General features: G+C 37.2%; 1 pseudogene across 1 annotated transcript; it reads right to left on the bottom strand.

Moving 5' to 3' along the window:
• Window positions 1-1909: 1909 nt before the first annotated feature.
• AT5G32431 lies at window positions 1910-2629 on the bottom strand (annotated as a pseudogene; the record flags this gene model as incomplete). The annotated part of the gene is made up of 1 exon: window positions 1910-2629.
• Between the last annotated feature and the right edge of the window lie 13237 nt (window positions 2630-15866).

Raw genomic sequence — 15866 nt, forward strand, 5'->3', positions numbered from 1 at the left:
ACGGACTTCATCTACACCATCAAAGCTTTGAGAGGCAAGAAGAGGCTTGGTTAGTCTTGTGGAGTCAAATATGACTAGATGTCATGTGTATGAGTGAGTATAACAACTAGAACCGCAACCGGATTTTAAAAGCCTAAGTATTGCATCCTTGTTAGAAGATACAAAGACAAAGACTCATACGGACTTCGGGTACACCATCAAAGCTTTGAGAAGCAAGAAGAAGCTTGGTTAGTGTTTTGGAGTCAAAATTGTTATGTGTATGATTGAGAATAAGAACTTAAACCGGAACCCGAGCTTATTAGCCTAAGTAGTATTTTCTTGTTAGAAGATACAAAGACAAAGACACATACGGACTTTGACTACACAATCAAAGCTTTAAAAAGCAAGAAGAAGCTTGGTTAGTGTTTTGGAGTCAAATATGACTTGATGTCATGTGTATGATTGAGTATAACAACTAGAACCGTAATCGGATCTTAAAAGCCTAAATAGTGTTTTCTTGTTAGTAGATACAAAGACAATGACTCATACGGAGTTTAGCAACACCATAAAAGCTTTGAGAAGCAAGAAGAAGCTTGTTTAGTGTTTTAGAGTCAAATATTACTAGATGTCATGTGTAAGAGCAGGTATGACAACTAGAACCGCAATCGGATTTTAAAAGCCAAGGTATTAAATCTTTGTTAGAAGATACAAAGACAAAGACTCATACGAACTTATAATAGGTTTTTAGTCAATTATCCTAAAACACCAATCATGTCGTTGTAGTATTTTAGGTGTCAATCCAAATGAGTGTGATGCAAACAGATGAGATGTGATCAGAAGTCACTAAGTCAAGCCAAGCAATAACAGTTTTGGGGTTTTTAAAAGTCCTAAGTGAACATGTAGAAAACAGAAACAATAACAGAATTACTAAAATCACTCGACAACAACAGGCTGATGCCAGAAGTAGGATGTGGTCGAGTAACAGGCAGGATATGAAACAGATATACTCGACAGCACAGTCTGTTGCCAGACACTGGGTGTGGTCGAGTATACTGGTCGAGTAACAGACAGGAAATGAGACAACTGTACTCGACTGCACAGTCTGTTGCCAGACACTGGGTGTGGTCGAGTAAGTTGGTCGAGTAAGTTGGTCGAGTAATTGCAAAAACTAAGAAACAGGCAATGAGAACGATTAAGCGATAACGATAAAACAGAGAAATCAGATAGACGAGAAATTCCTAAGGATGGGGTAATCAAATAAAGTGGTATCCTAGCCTATTCGAATGGTTAACAAGCGCAATCAAGCTATCCCTAGACAACAGGTTCAACAACAGATCAATTCACTCCAGTGATAGAAATCCTCAATCAAAGCTAGCCCAGACTAATTCCCATTAACGGAATCTAACTATGCAGGCAATAAGAACAGACTGATAAAGTCAATAAACGCTCTAAACGGCCAATCCCTTGGGATAGAGACGAATATCTCAGGAACTAGTGGATCAAACATTCCATCGAACATCTTCTGGGTGCGGGAATGCTTGGGATCGAATTCAAGTTGATCAGAAAGAAATAAGCAGTAAACACAACTAGTCCTGAAGGGATTCAATCAATTCTAAAACTTAACCATTCTACAGACTACGGATTCCACAACTACTCTATCCCATCCCTAAGAATTCTAAGTCACTACTCAGACAACATGCTCAAAGACATAAACGCAGATAAATGATAATATTGCATAAGTAAAGAGATAAAGAGTAGAGAAACAAGATGACAGATGAAATCAAATGCAGAATCTGAATAACTTAGAAAAATCTCGAATTACAGGTTGCAGAAGCAAAAGCGGCGCAGCAGAGTAAAACAAAAAACAAAACTGAAGCAAAAACGCAATGTCGACTAGATGTCTCAGGACAGAACCCTAAGACATCTATTTATACAAAACGAAATAAAATGATAGTAAACGGGTCAATAACCTAATCGCCTGGCCCATAGAAAGATAATGGGCCGAGATGGGCTTCGTGATCCGATGGAGGTCCAGGCCGCTTCCAAACACTTTGTCTTCTCCTCTTCTCTTCCTTGTGCTCAGCTTGTCTGGTTGTGTGCGGATTTGAGTAGATTGTGAAGACGTGATCGAGTGTCCGGTCGAGTGATGGTGATGGTGGTAAGTGATGATACTCGACCAGGGGGTCGAGTATCTTGGTAGAGTGAATGGTCGAGTGTGGTCAGGTGGTGTGGCGAAGTGATACTCGACCAGGGGGTCGAGTAATGTGGTAGAGTGAACGGTCGAGTATTGTCAGGTGGTGTGGCGAAGTGATACTCGACCAGGGGGTCGAGTGGTGTCATCGAGTGGCCTGAGCTGAGGTTACTCGACCTGGTGGTCGAGTAGATGGGAAGAATGGCTCCAAAGTCACTCGACCAGAGGGTCGAGTATGGTGCTGGATGCACACGACCTGGTGGTCGAGTATGTCTTCTGGTTCTGGCTCGTTTCTTCCAATTTGTTCGCAAACAGCTCCAAATCACCTGAAAACAACTCAGAAATGCAATATGTATGCAAAGCTATCCTAATCATGCAAAGTATGTAAGAATGATGAGAAATGATATAAAACAGTGATGAATGATACGAAACTGGACTCAAAACTATGATGAATGGACACTGAAAACATGCAAATTATAGACATATCACGGACTTCGGCGACACCATCAAAGCTTTGAGAAGCCAGAAGAAATTTGATTAGTGTTTTAAAGTCAAATATGACTTAATGTCATGTGTATGATTGATTATAAGAATTTAACCGCAACCGGATCTTAAAAGCCTAAGTAGTGTTTTTTTGTTAGTAGATACAAAGACAAAGACACAGACGGACTTCAGCTACACCATCAAAGCTTTGAGAAGCAAGAAGAAGCTTGGTTAGTGTTTTGGAGTCAAATGTTAATAGATGTCATGTGTAAGAGTGAGTATAATAACTAGAACTGAACCAGATCTTAAAAGCCTAAGTATTGAATCTTGGTTAGAAGATACAAAGACAAAGACTCATACGAACTTCCGCTACACCATCAAAGCTTTGAGAAGCAAGAAGAAGCTTGGTTAGTGTTTTGAAGTCGAATATGACTTGATATCATGTGTATGATTGAGTATAAGAACTTAAAACCGCAACAGAATCTTTAAAGACTAAGTAGTGTTTCCTTGTTCGAAGATACAAAGCGAAAGCCTCATACGTACTTTAGCTACCCCATCAAAGCTTTGAGAAGCAAGAAGAAGCTTGGTTAGTGTTGTGGAGTCAAATATGACTAGATGTTATGTGTATGAGTGAGTATAACAAATAGAACCGCAACCGGATTTTAAAAGCCTAAGTATTGTATCCTTGTTAGAAGATACAAAGACAAAGACTCATAAGGACTTCGGCTACACCATCAAAGCTTTGAGAAGCAAAAAGAAGCTTGGTTAGTGTTTTGGAGTCGAATATGACTTGAATATGTGTATGATTGAGTATAATCACTTAAATTACAACCCGAGCTTAAAAGCCTAAGTAGTATTTCCTTGTTAGAAGATAGAAAGCCAAAGCCACTTACGCACTTTAGCTACACCATCAAAGCTTTGAGAAGCAAGAAGAAGCTTGGTTAGTGTTTTGGAGTCAATATTACTAGATGTCATGTGTATGAGTGAGTATTACAAATAGAACCGCAACCGGATCTTAAAAGCCTAAGTATTGAATCTTTGTTAGAAGATACAAAGACAAAGACTCATACGAACTTCGGCTACACCATCAAAGCTTTGAGAAGTAAGAAGAAGCTTGGTTAGTGTTTTGGAGTTAGACTAGATGTCATATGTATGAGTGAGTATAACAACTAGAATTGCAACCAGATCTTAAAAGCATAAGTATTGTATCCTTCTTAGAAGATACAAAGACAAAGACTCATACGGACTTTGACTACACAATCAAAGCTTTGAGAAGCCAGAAGAAGCTTGGTTAGTGTTTTGGAGTCAAATATGACTTGATGTCATGGGTATGATTGATTATAACAACTAGAACCTTAACCGGATCTTAAAAGCCTAAGTAGTGTTTTCTTGTTAGTAGATACAAAGACAAAGACTCATACGGAGTTTAGCTACACCATAAAAGCTTTGAGAAGCAAGAATAAGCTTGGTTAGTGTTTTGTAGTCAAATATGACTAGATGTCATGTGTATGAGTGAGTATAACAACTAGAACCGCAACCTGATCTTAAAAGCCTATGTATTGTACCCTTGTTAGAAGATACAAAGACAAAGACTCATACGAACTTCAACTATATCATCAATGCTTTGAGAAGCAAGAAGAACCTTGGTTAGTGTTTTGGAGTCAAATATAAATTGATGTCATGTGTATGATTGAGTATAAGAACTTAAACCGCAACTGGATCTTAAAAGCCTAAGTAGTGTTTTCTTGTTAGTAGATACAAAGACAAACACTCATACGGAGTATAGCTACAGCATAAAAGCTTTGAGAAGCAAGAATAAGCTTGGTTTGTGTTTTGGAGTCAAATATGACTAGATGTCATGTGTATGAGTGAGTATAACAACTAGAACCGCAACCGGATCTTAAAAGCCTAAGTATTGTGTCCTTGTTAGAAGATACAAAGACAAAGACTCATACGGACTTCGGCTACACCATCAAAGCTTTGAGAAGCAAGAAGAAGCTTGGTTAGTGTTTTGTAGTCAAATATGACTTGATTTTATGTTTATGATTGAGTATAAGAACATAAACCGCAACCGGATCTTAAAAGCCTAAGTAGTGTTTCCTTGTCAATAGATACAAAGACAACGACGCATACTGACTTCAGCTACACCATCAAAGCTTTGAGAAGCAAGAAGAAGCTTGGTTAATGTTTTGGAGTCAAATATGAGTAGATATCATGTGTATGAGTGAGTATAACAACTAGTACCGCAAACATATCTTAAAAGCCTAAGTATTATATCCTTGTTAGATGATACAAATACAAATACTCATATGGACTTCGGCTACACCATCAAAGCTTTGAGAAGCAAGAACAAGCATTGTTAGTGTTTTGGAGTCAAATATGACTAGATGTCATGTGTATGAGTGTGTATAACTACTAGAATCGCAACCAGATCTTAAAAGCCTAAGTATTGTGTCCTTGTTAGAAGATACAAAGACAAAGACTCGTACGGACTTCGGCTACACCATCAAAGCTTTGAGAAGCAAGAAGAAGCTTGGTTAGTGTTTTGTAGTGAAATATGACTTGATTTTATGTTTATGATTGAGTATAAGAACATAAACCGTAACCGGATCTTAAAAGCCTAAGTAGTGTTGCCTTGTTAATAGATACAAAGACAACGACGCATACTGACTTCAGCTACACCATCAAAGCTTTGAGAAGCAAGAAGAGGCTTGGTTAATGTTTTGGAGTCAAATATGACTAGATGTCATGTGTATGAGTGAGTATAACAACTAGCACCGCAAACATATCTTAAAAGCCTAAGTATTGTATCCTTGTTGGAAGATACAAAGACCAAGACTCATACGGACTTCCGCTACACAATCAAAGCTTCGAGAATCAAGAAGAAGCTTGGTTAGTGTTTTGGAGTAGAGTATGACTTTATGTCATGTGGACGATTGAGTATAAGAACTTAAACTGCAACCGGATCTTAAAAGCCTAAGTATTGTATCCTTGTTAGAAGATACAAAGACAAAGACTCCTACGGACTTGCTACACCATCAAAAGTTTGAGAATCAAGAAGAAGCTTCGTTAGTGTTTTGGAGTCGAATATGACTTGATGTGATGTGTATCATTGAGTATAAGAACTTAAACCGCAACCAGATCTTAAAAGCCTAAGTAGTGTTTCCTTGTTCGAAGATACAAAGCCAAAGCCTCATACGTACTTTAGCTACACCATCAAAGCTTTGAGAAGCAAGAAGAAGCTTGGTTGGTGTTGTGGAGTCAAATATGACTAGATGTCATGTGTATGAGTGAGTATAACAAATAGAACTGCAACCAGATTTTAAAAGCCTAAGTATTGTATCCTTGTTAGAAGATACAAAGACAATGACTCATAAGGACTTTGGCTACACCATGAAAGCTTTGAGAAGCAAGAAGAAGCTTGGTTAGTGTTTTGGAGTCGAATATGACTTGATGCGATGTGTATGATTGAGTATAAGAACTTAAACCGCAACCCGAGCTTAAAATCCAAAGTAGTATTTCCTTGTTAGAAGATAGAAAGCCAAAGACACATACGCACTTAAGCTACACCATCATAACTTTGAGAAGCAAGAAGAAGCTTGGTTAGTGTTTTGGAGTCAATATTACTAGATGTCATGTGTATGAGTGAGTATGAGAAATAGAACCGCAACCGGATCTTAAAAGCCTAAGTATTGAGTATTTGTTAGAAGATACAAAGACAAAGAGTCATACGGACTTCGGCTACACCATCAAAGCTTTGAGAAGTAAGAAGAAGTTTGCTTAGTGTTTCGGAGTCAAATATGACTTGATGTCATGTATATGATTGACAATAACAACTAGAACCGTAACCGGATCTTAAAAGCGTAAGTAGGGTTTTCTTGTTAGTAGATACAAAGACAAAGACTCATACGGAGTTTAGCTACACCATAAAAGCTTTGAGAAGCAAGAATAAGCTTGGTTAGTGTTTTGGAGTCAAATATGACTAGATGTCATGTGTATGAGTGAGTATAACAAGCAGAACCTCAACCTGATCTTAAAAGCCTATGTATTGTTCCCTTGTTAGAAGATACAAAGACAAAGACTCATACGGAATTCGACTACACCATCAATGTTTTGAGAAGCAAGAAGAAGCTTGGTTAGTGTTTTGGAGTCAAATATAAATTGATGTCATGTGTATGATTGAGTATAAGAACTTAAACCGCAACCGGATCTTAAAAGCCTAAGTAGTGTTTTCTTGTTAGTAGATACAAAGACAAAGACTCATACGGACTTCAGCTACACCATCAAAGCTTTGAGAAAGAAGAAGCGGCTTGGTTAGTGTTTTGGAGTAGAATATGACTTTATGTCATGTGGACGATTGAGTATAAGAACTTAAACTGCAACCGGATCTTAAAAGCCTAAGTATTGTATCCTTGTTAGAAGATACAAAGACAAAGACTCCTACGGACTTGCTACACCATCAAAAGTTTGAGAATCAAGAAGAAGCTTCGTTAGTGTTTTGGAGTCGAATATGACTTGATGTGATGTGTATCATTGAGTATAAGAACTTAAACCGCAACCGGATCTTAAAAGCCTAAGTAGTGTTTCCTTGTTCGAAGATACAAAGCCAAAGCCTCATACGTACTTTAGCTACACCATCAAAGCTTTGAGAAGCAAGAAGAAGCTTGGTTGGTGTTGTGGAGTCAAATATGACTAGATGTCATGTGTATGAGTGAGTATAACAAATAGAACTGCAACCAGATTTTAAAAGCCTAAGTATTGTATCCTTGTTAGAAGATACAAAGACAATGACTCATAAGGTCTTTGGCTACACCATCAAAGCTTTGAGAAGCAAGAAGAAGCTTGGTTAGTGTTTTGGAGTCGAATATGACTTGATGCGATGTGTATGATTGAGTATAAGAACTTAAACCGCAACCCGAGCTTAAAATCCAAAGTAGTATTTCCTTGTTAGAAGATAGAAAGCCAAAGACACATACGCACTTAAGCTACACCATCATAACTTTGAGAAGCAAGAAGAAGCTTGGTTAGTGTTTTGGAGTCAATATTACTAGATGTCATGTGTATGAGTGAGTATGAGAAATAGAACCGCAACCGGATCTTAAAAGCCTAAGTATTGAGTATTTGTTAGAAGATACAAAGACAAAGACTCATACGGACTTCGGCTACACCATCAAAGCTTTGAGAAGTAAGAAGAAGTTTGGTTAGTGTTTCGGAGTCAAATATGACTTGATGTCATGTATATGACTGATTATAACAACTAGAACCGTAACCGGATCTTAAAAGCGTAAGTAGGGTTTTCTTGTTAGTAAATACAAAGACAAAGACTCATACGGAGTTTAGCTACACCATAAAAGCTTTGAGAAGCAAGAATAAGCTTGGTTAGTGTTTTGGAGTCAAATATGACTAGATGTCATGTGTATGAGTGAGTATAACAAGCAGAACCTCAACCTGATCTTAAAAGCCTAAGTATTGTTCCCTTGTTAGAAGATACAAAGACAAAGACTCATATGAAATTCGACTACACCATCAATGTTTTGAGAAGCAAGAAGAAGCTTGGTTAGTGTTTTGGAGTCAAATATAAATTGATGTCATGTGTATGATTGAGTATAAGAACTTAAACCGCAACCGGATCTTAAAAGCCTAAGTAGTGTTTTCTTGTTAGTAGATACAAAGACAAAGACTCATACGGACTTCAGCTACACCATCAAAGCTTTGAGAAAGAAGAAGCGGCTTGGTTAGTGTTTTGGAGTAGAATATGACTTTATGTCATGTGGATGATTGAGTATAAGAACTTAAACTGCAACCGGATCTTAAAAGCCTAAGTATTGTATCCTTGTTAGAAGATACAAAGACAAAGACTCCTACGGACTTCCGCTACACCATCTAACGTTTGAGAATCAAGAAAAAGCTTCGTTAGTGTTTTGAAGTCGAATATGACTTGATGTGATGTGTATGATTGAGTATAAGAACTTAAACCGCAACCGGATCTTAAAACCCTAAGTAGTGTTTCCTTGTTCGAAGATACAAAGCCAAAGCCTCATACGTACTTTAGCTACACCATCAAAGCTTTGAGAAGCAAGAAGAAGTTTGGTTGGTGTTGTGGAGTCAAATATGACTAGATGTCATGTGTATGAGTGAGTATAACAAATAGAACTGCAACCAGATTTTAAAAGCCTAAGTATTGTATCCTTGTTAGAAGATACAAAGACAAAGACTCATAAGGACTTTGGCTACACCATCAAAGCTTTGAGAAGCAAGAAGAAGCTTGGTTAGTGTTTTGGAGTCGAATATGACTTGATGCGATGTGTATGATTGAGTATAAGAACTTAAACCGCAACCCGAGTTTAAAATCCAAAGTAGTATTTCCTTGTTAGAAGATAGAAAGCCAAAGACACATACGCACTTAAGCTACACCATCATAACTTTGAGAAGCAAGAAGAAGCTTGGTTAGTGTTTTGGAGTCAATATTACTAGATGTCATGTGTATGAGTGAGTATGAGAAATAGAACCGCAACCGGATCTTAAAAGCCTAAGTATTGAGTATTTGTTAGAAGATACAAAGACAAAGACTCATACGGACTTCGGCTACACCATCAAAGCTTTGAGAAGTAAGAAGAAGTTTTGTTAGTGTTTTGGAGTCAAATATGACTTGATGTCATGTATATGATTGATTATAACAACTAGAACCGTAACCGGATCTTAAAAGCGTAAGTAGGGTTTTCTTGTTAGTAGATACAAAGACAAAGACTCATACGGAGTTTAGCTACACCATAAAAGCTTTAAGAAGCAAGAATAAGCTTGGTTAGTTTTTTGGAGTCAAATATGACTAAATGTCATGTGTATGAGTGAGTATAAGAAGTAGAAGCGCAACTTGATCTTAAAAGCCTATGTATTGTATCCTTGTTGGAAGATACAATGACAAAGACTCATACGGACTTCCGCTACACAATTAAAGCTTCGAGAATCAAGAAGAAGCTTGGTTAGTGTTTTGGAGTAGAATATGACTTTATGTCATGTGGATGATTGAGTATAAGAACTTAAACTGCAACCGGATCTTAAAAGCCTAAGTAGGGTTGCCTTGTTAGAAGATACAAAGCCAAAGACTTATACGGAGTTTAGCTACACCATCAAAGCTTTGAGAAGCAAGATGAAGCATGGTTAGTGTTTTGGAGTCAAATATGACTTGATGTCATGTGTATGAGTGAGTATAACAACTAGAACCGCAATCGGATCTTAAATGCCTAAGTATTGTGTCCTTGTTAGAAGATACAAAGACAAAGACTCATCCGGACTTCGGCTACACCATCAAAGCTTTGAGAAGCAAGAAGAAGCTTGGTTAGTGTTTTTTAGTCAAATATGACTTGATTTTATGTTTATGATTGAGTATAAGAACTTAAACAGCAACCTGATCTTAAAAGCCTAAGTAGTGTTTCCTTGTTAGTAGATACAAAGACAACGACACAATCTGACTTCAGCTACACCATCAAAGCTTTGAGAAGCAAGAAGAGGCTTGGTTAGTGTTTTGGAATCAAATATGACTAAATGTCATGTGTATGAGTGAGTATAACAACTAGAACCACAACCGCATCTTAAAAACCTAAGTATTATATCCTTGTTAGATTATACAATACAAAGACTCATATGGCCTTCGGCTACACCATCAAAGCTTTGAGAAGCAAGAACAAACATTGTTAGTGTTTTGGAGTTAAATATGACTAGATATCATGTGTATGAGTGAGTATAACAACTAGAATCTCAACAAGATCTTAAAAGCCTAAGTATTGTATCCTTGTTAGAAGATACAAAGACAAAACTCATACGGACTTCCGCTACACCATCAAAGCTTTGAGAATCAAGAAGAAGCTTGGTTAGTGTTTTGGGGTCGAATATGACTTGATGTGATGTGTTTGATTGAGTATAAGAACTTAAACCGCAACCGGATCTTAAAAGTCTAAGTAGTGTTTCCGTGTTCGAAGATACAAAGCCAAAGCATCATACGTATTTTAGCTACACCATCAAAGCTTTGAAAAGCAAAAAGAAGCTTGGTTAGTGTTTTGAAGTCAAATGTTACTAGATGTCATTTGTAAGAGTGAGTATAACAACTAGAACCAAACCAGATCTTAAAAGCCTAAGTATTGAATCTTTGTTAGAAGATACAAAGACAAAGACTCATACAGACTTCCACTACACCAATAAAGCTTTGAGAAGCAAGAAGAAGCTTGGTTAGTGTTTTGAAGTAGAATATGACTTTATGTCATATGGATGATTGAGTATAAGAACTTAAACCGCAACCGGATCTTAAAAGCCTAAGTATTGTATCCATGTTAGAAGATACAAAGACAAAGACTCATACGGACTTCCACTACACCATCAAAGCTTTGAAAATCAAGAAGAAGCTTGGTTAGTGTTTTGGGGTCGAATATGACTTGATGTGATGTGTATGATTGAGTATAAAAACTTAAACCGCAACCGGATCTTAAAAGCCTAAGTAGTGTTTCCTTGTTCGAAGATACAAAGCCAAAGCCTCATACGTACTTTAGCTACACCATCAAAGCTTTGAGAAGCAAGAATAAGCTTGGTTAGTGTTTTGGAGTCAAATATGACTAGATGTCATGTGTATGAGTGAGTATAACAAGTAGAAGCGCAACCTGATCTTAAAAGCCTATGTATTGTATCCTTGTTGGAAGATACAAAGACAAAGACTCATACGGACTTCCGCTACACAATCAAAGCTTCGAAAATCAAGAAGAAGCTTGGTTAGTGTTTTGGAGTAGAATATGACTTTATGTCATGTGGATGATTGAGTATAAGAACTTAAACTGCAACCGGATCTTAAAAGGCTAAGTATTGTATCCTTGTTAGAAGATACAAAGACAAAGACTCCTACGGACTTCCGCTACACCATCAAAAGTTTGAGAATCAAGAAGAAGCTTCGTTAGTGTTTTGGAGTCGAATATGACTTGATGTGATGTGTATCATTGAGTATAAGAACTTAAACCGCAACCGGATCTTAAAAGCCTAAGTAGTGTTTCCTTGTTCGAAGATACAAAGCCAAAACCTCATACGTACTTTAGCTACACCATCAAAGCTTTGAGAAGCAAGAAGAAGCTTGGTTGTTGTTATGGAGTCAAATATGACTAGATGTCATGTGTATGAGTGAGTATAACAAATAGAACTGCAACCGGATTTTAAAAGCCTAAGTATTGTATCCTTGTTAGAAGATACAAAGACAAAGACTCATAAGGACTTTGGCTACACCATCAAAGCTTTGAGAAGCAAGAAGAAGCTTGGTTAGTGTTTTGGAGTCGAATATGACTTGATGCGATGTGTATGATTGAGTATAAGAACTTAATCCGCAACCCGAGCTTAAAATCCAAAGTAGTATTTCCTTGTTAGAAGATAGAAAGCCAAAGACACATACGCACTTAAGCTACACCATCATAACTTTGAGAAGCAAGAAGAAGCTTGGTTAGTGTTTTGGAGTCAATATTACTAGATGTCATGTGTATGAGTGAGTATGAGAACTAGAACCGCAACCGGATCTTAAAAGCCTAAGTATTGAGTATTTGTTAGAAGATACAAAGCCAAAGACTCATACGGACTTTGGCTACACCATCAAAGCTTTGAGAAGTAAGAAAAAGTTTGGTTAGTGTTTCGGAGTCAAATATGACTTGATGTCATGTATATGATTGATTATAACAACTAGAACTGTAACCGGATCTTAAAAGCGTAAGTAGGGTTTTCTTGTTAGTAGATACAAAGACAAAGACTCATACGGAGTTTAGCTACACCATAAAAGCTTTGAGAAGCAAGAATAAGCTTGGTTAGTGTTTTGGAGTCAAATATGACTAGATGTCATGTGTATGAGTGAGTATAACAAGTAGAACCGCAACCTGATCTTAAAAGCCTATGTATGGTACCCTTGTTAGAAGATACAAAGACAAAGACTCATACGGAATTCGACTACACCATCAATGTTTTGAGAAGCAAGAAGAAGCTTGGTTAGTGTTTTGGAGTCAAATATAAATTGATGTCATGTGTATGATTGAGTATAAGAACTTAAACCGCAACCGGATCTTAAAAGCCTAAGTAGTGTTTTCTTGTTAGTAGATACAAAGACAAAGACTCATACGGACTTCAGCTACACCATCAAAGCTTTGAGAAAGAAGAAGCGGCTTGGTTAGTGTTTTGGAGTCAAATATCACTAGATGTCATGTGTATGAGTGAGTATAAAAACTAGAACCGCAACCTGATCTTAGAATCCTAAGTATTGTATCCTTGTTAGAAGATACAAAGGCAAAGACTCATACGGACTTCGGCTACAACATCAAATCTTTGAGAAGCAAGAAGAAGCCTGGTTAGTGTTTTCGAGTCGAATATGACTTGATGTGATGTGTATGATTGAGTATAAGAATATGAACCGCACGCAGATCTTAAAAGCCTAAGTAGTGTTTCCTTTTTAGAAGATACAAAGCCAAAGACTTATACGGAGTTTGGCTACACCATCAAAGCTTTGAGAAGCAAGATGAAGCATGGTTAGTGTTTTGGAGTCAAATATGACTTGATGTCATGTGTATGAGTGAGTATAACAACTAGAACCGCAATCGGATCTTAAAAGCCTAAGTATTGTGTCCTTGTTAGAAGATACAAAGACAAAGACTCATCCGGACTTTGGCTACACCATCAAAGCTTTGAGAAGCAAGAAGAAGCTTGGTTAGTGTTTTGTAGTCAAATATGACTTGATTTTATGTTTATGATTGAGTATAAGAACTTAAACAGCAACCTGATCTTAAAAGCCTAAGTAGTGTTTCCTTGTTAGTAGATACAAAGACAACGACACAATCTGACTTCAGCTACACCATCAAAGCTTTGAGAAGCAAGAAGAGGCTTGGTTAGTGTTTTGGAGTCAAATATGACTAAATGTCATGTGTATGAGTGAGTATAACAACTAGAACCGCAACCGCATCTTAAAAGCCTAAGTATTATATCCTTGTTAGATTATACAATACAAAGACTCATATGGCCTTCAGCTACACCATCAAAACTTTGAGAAGCAAGAACAAACATTGTTAGTGTTTTGGAGTTAAATATGACTAGATATCATGTGTATGAGTGAGTATAACAACTAGAATCTCAACCAGATCTTAAAAGCCTAAGTATTGTATCCTTGTTAGAAGATACAAAGACAAAACTCATACGGACTTCCGCTACACAATCAAAGCTTTGAGAATCAAAAAGAAGCTTGGTTAGTGTTTTGGGGTCGAATATGACTTGATGTGATGTGTTTGATTGAGTATAAGAACTTAAACCGCAACCGGATCTTAAAAGTCTAAGTAGTGTTTCCGTGTTCGAAGATACAAAGCCAAAGCATCATACGTATTTTAGCTACACCATCAAAGCTTTGAGAAGCAAGAAGAAGCTTGGTTAGTGTTTTGAAGTCAAATGTTACTAGATGTCATTTGTAAGAGTGAGTATAACAACTAGAACCAAACCAGATCTTAAAAGCCTAAGTATTGAATCTTTGTTAGAAGATACAAAGACAAAGACTCATACAGACTTCCACTACACCAATAAAGCTTTGAGAAGCAAGAAGAAGCTTGGTTAGTGTTTTGAAGTAGAATATGACTTTATGTCATGTGGATGATTGAGTATAAGAACTTAAACCGCAACCGGATCTTAAAAGCCTAAGTATTGTATCCTTGTTAGAAGATACAAAGACAAAGACTCATACGGACTTCCACTACACCATCAAAGCTTTGAAAATCAAGAAGAAGCTTGGTTAGTGTTTTGGGGTCGAATATGACTTGATGTGATGTGTATGATTGAGTATAAAAACTTAAACCGCAACCGGATCTTAAAAGCCTAAGTAGTGTTTCCTTGTTCGAAGATACAAAGCCAAAGCCTCATACGTACTTTAGCTACACCATCAAAGCTTTGAGAAGCAAGAAGAAGCTTGGTTAGTGTTTTGGAGTCAAATGTTACTAGATGTCATGTGTAAGAGTGAGTATAACAACTAGAACCGAACCAGATCTTAAAAGCCTAAGTATTGAATCTTTGTTAGAAGATACAAAGACAAAGACTCATACGGACTTCCGCTACACCAGCAAAGCTTTGAGAAGCAAGAAGAAGCTTGGTTAGTGTTTTGGAGTCGAATAGGACTTGATGTCATGTGTCTGATTCAGTATAATAACTTAAACCGCAACCGGATCTTAAAACCCTAAGTTAAGTTTCCTTGTTAGAAGATACAAAGCCAAAGCCTCATATGGACTTTAGCTACACCATTAAAGCTTTGAGAAGCAAGAAGACACTTGGTTAGTGTTTTGGAGTCGAATATGATTTGATGTGATGTGTATGATTGAGTATAAGAACTTTAACCGCAACCAGATCTTAAAAGCCTAAGTAGGTTTTCCTTGTTAGTAGATACAAAGACAAAGACTCATATAGATTTCGGCTACACCATCAATGCTTTGAGAAGCAAGAAGAAGCTTGGTTAGTGTTTTGGAGTGAAATATGACAAGATGTCATGTGTATGAGTGAATATAACAACTAAAATTGCAACAAGATCTTAAAAGCCTAAGTCTTGTATCCTTGTTAGAAGATACAAAGACAAAGACTAATACGAACTTCAGCTACAGCATCAAAGCGTTGAGAAGCAAGAAGAAGTATGGTTAGTGTTTTGGAGTCAAATATGACTTGATGTGATGTGTATGATTGAGTATAAGAACTTAAATCGCAACTGGATCCTAAAAGCCTAAGTAGTGTTTCCTTGTTAGTTGATACAAATAAAAAGACTCATACAGACTGCAGCTACACCATTAAAGCTTTGAGAAGCAAAAAGAGGCTTGGTTACTGTTTTCGAGTCAAATATGACTAGATGTCATGTGTATGAGTGAGTATAACAACTAGAACCGCAACTGGATCTTAGAAGCCTATGTATTGTATCCTTGTTAGAAGATACAAAGAAAAAGCCTCATACGGACATCGCCTACACCATCAAAGCTTTGAGAAGCAAGAAGAGGCTTGGTTAGTGTTTTGGTGTCAAATATGACTAGATGTCATGTGTATGAGTGAGTATAACAACTAGAACCGCAACCGGATCTTTAAAGCGTAAGTATTGTATCCTTGTTAGAAGAGGCTACACCATCAAAGCTTTGAGAAGCAAGAAGAAGCTTGGTTAGTGTTTTGGAGTCAACTATGACTAGATATCATGTGT

This window comes from Arabidopsis thaliana, chromosome 5 (genome assembly GCF_000001735.4).
Source record: "Arabidopsis thaliana chromosome 5, partial sequence".
NCBI classification, from domain to species: domain Eukaryota; kingdom Viridiplantae; phylum Streptophyta; class Magnoliopsida; order Brassicales; family Brassicaceae; genus Arabidopsis; species Arabidopsis thaliana.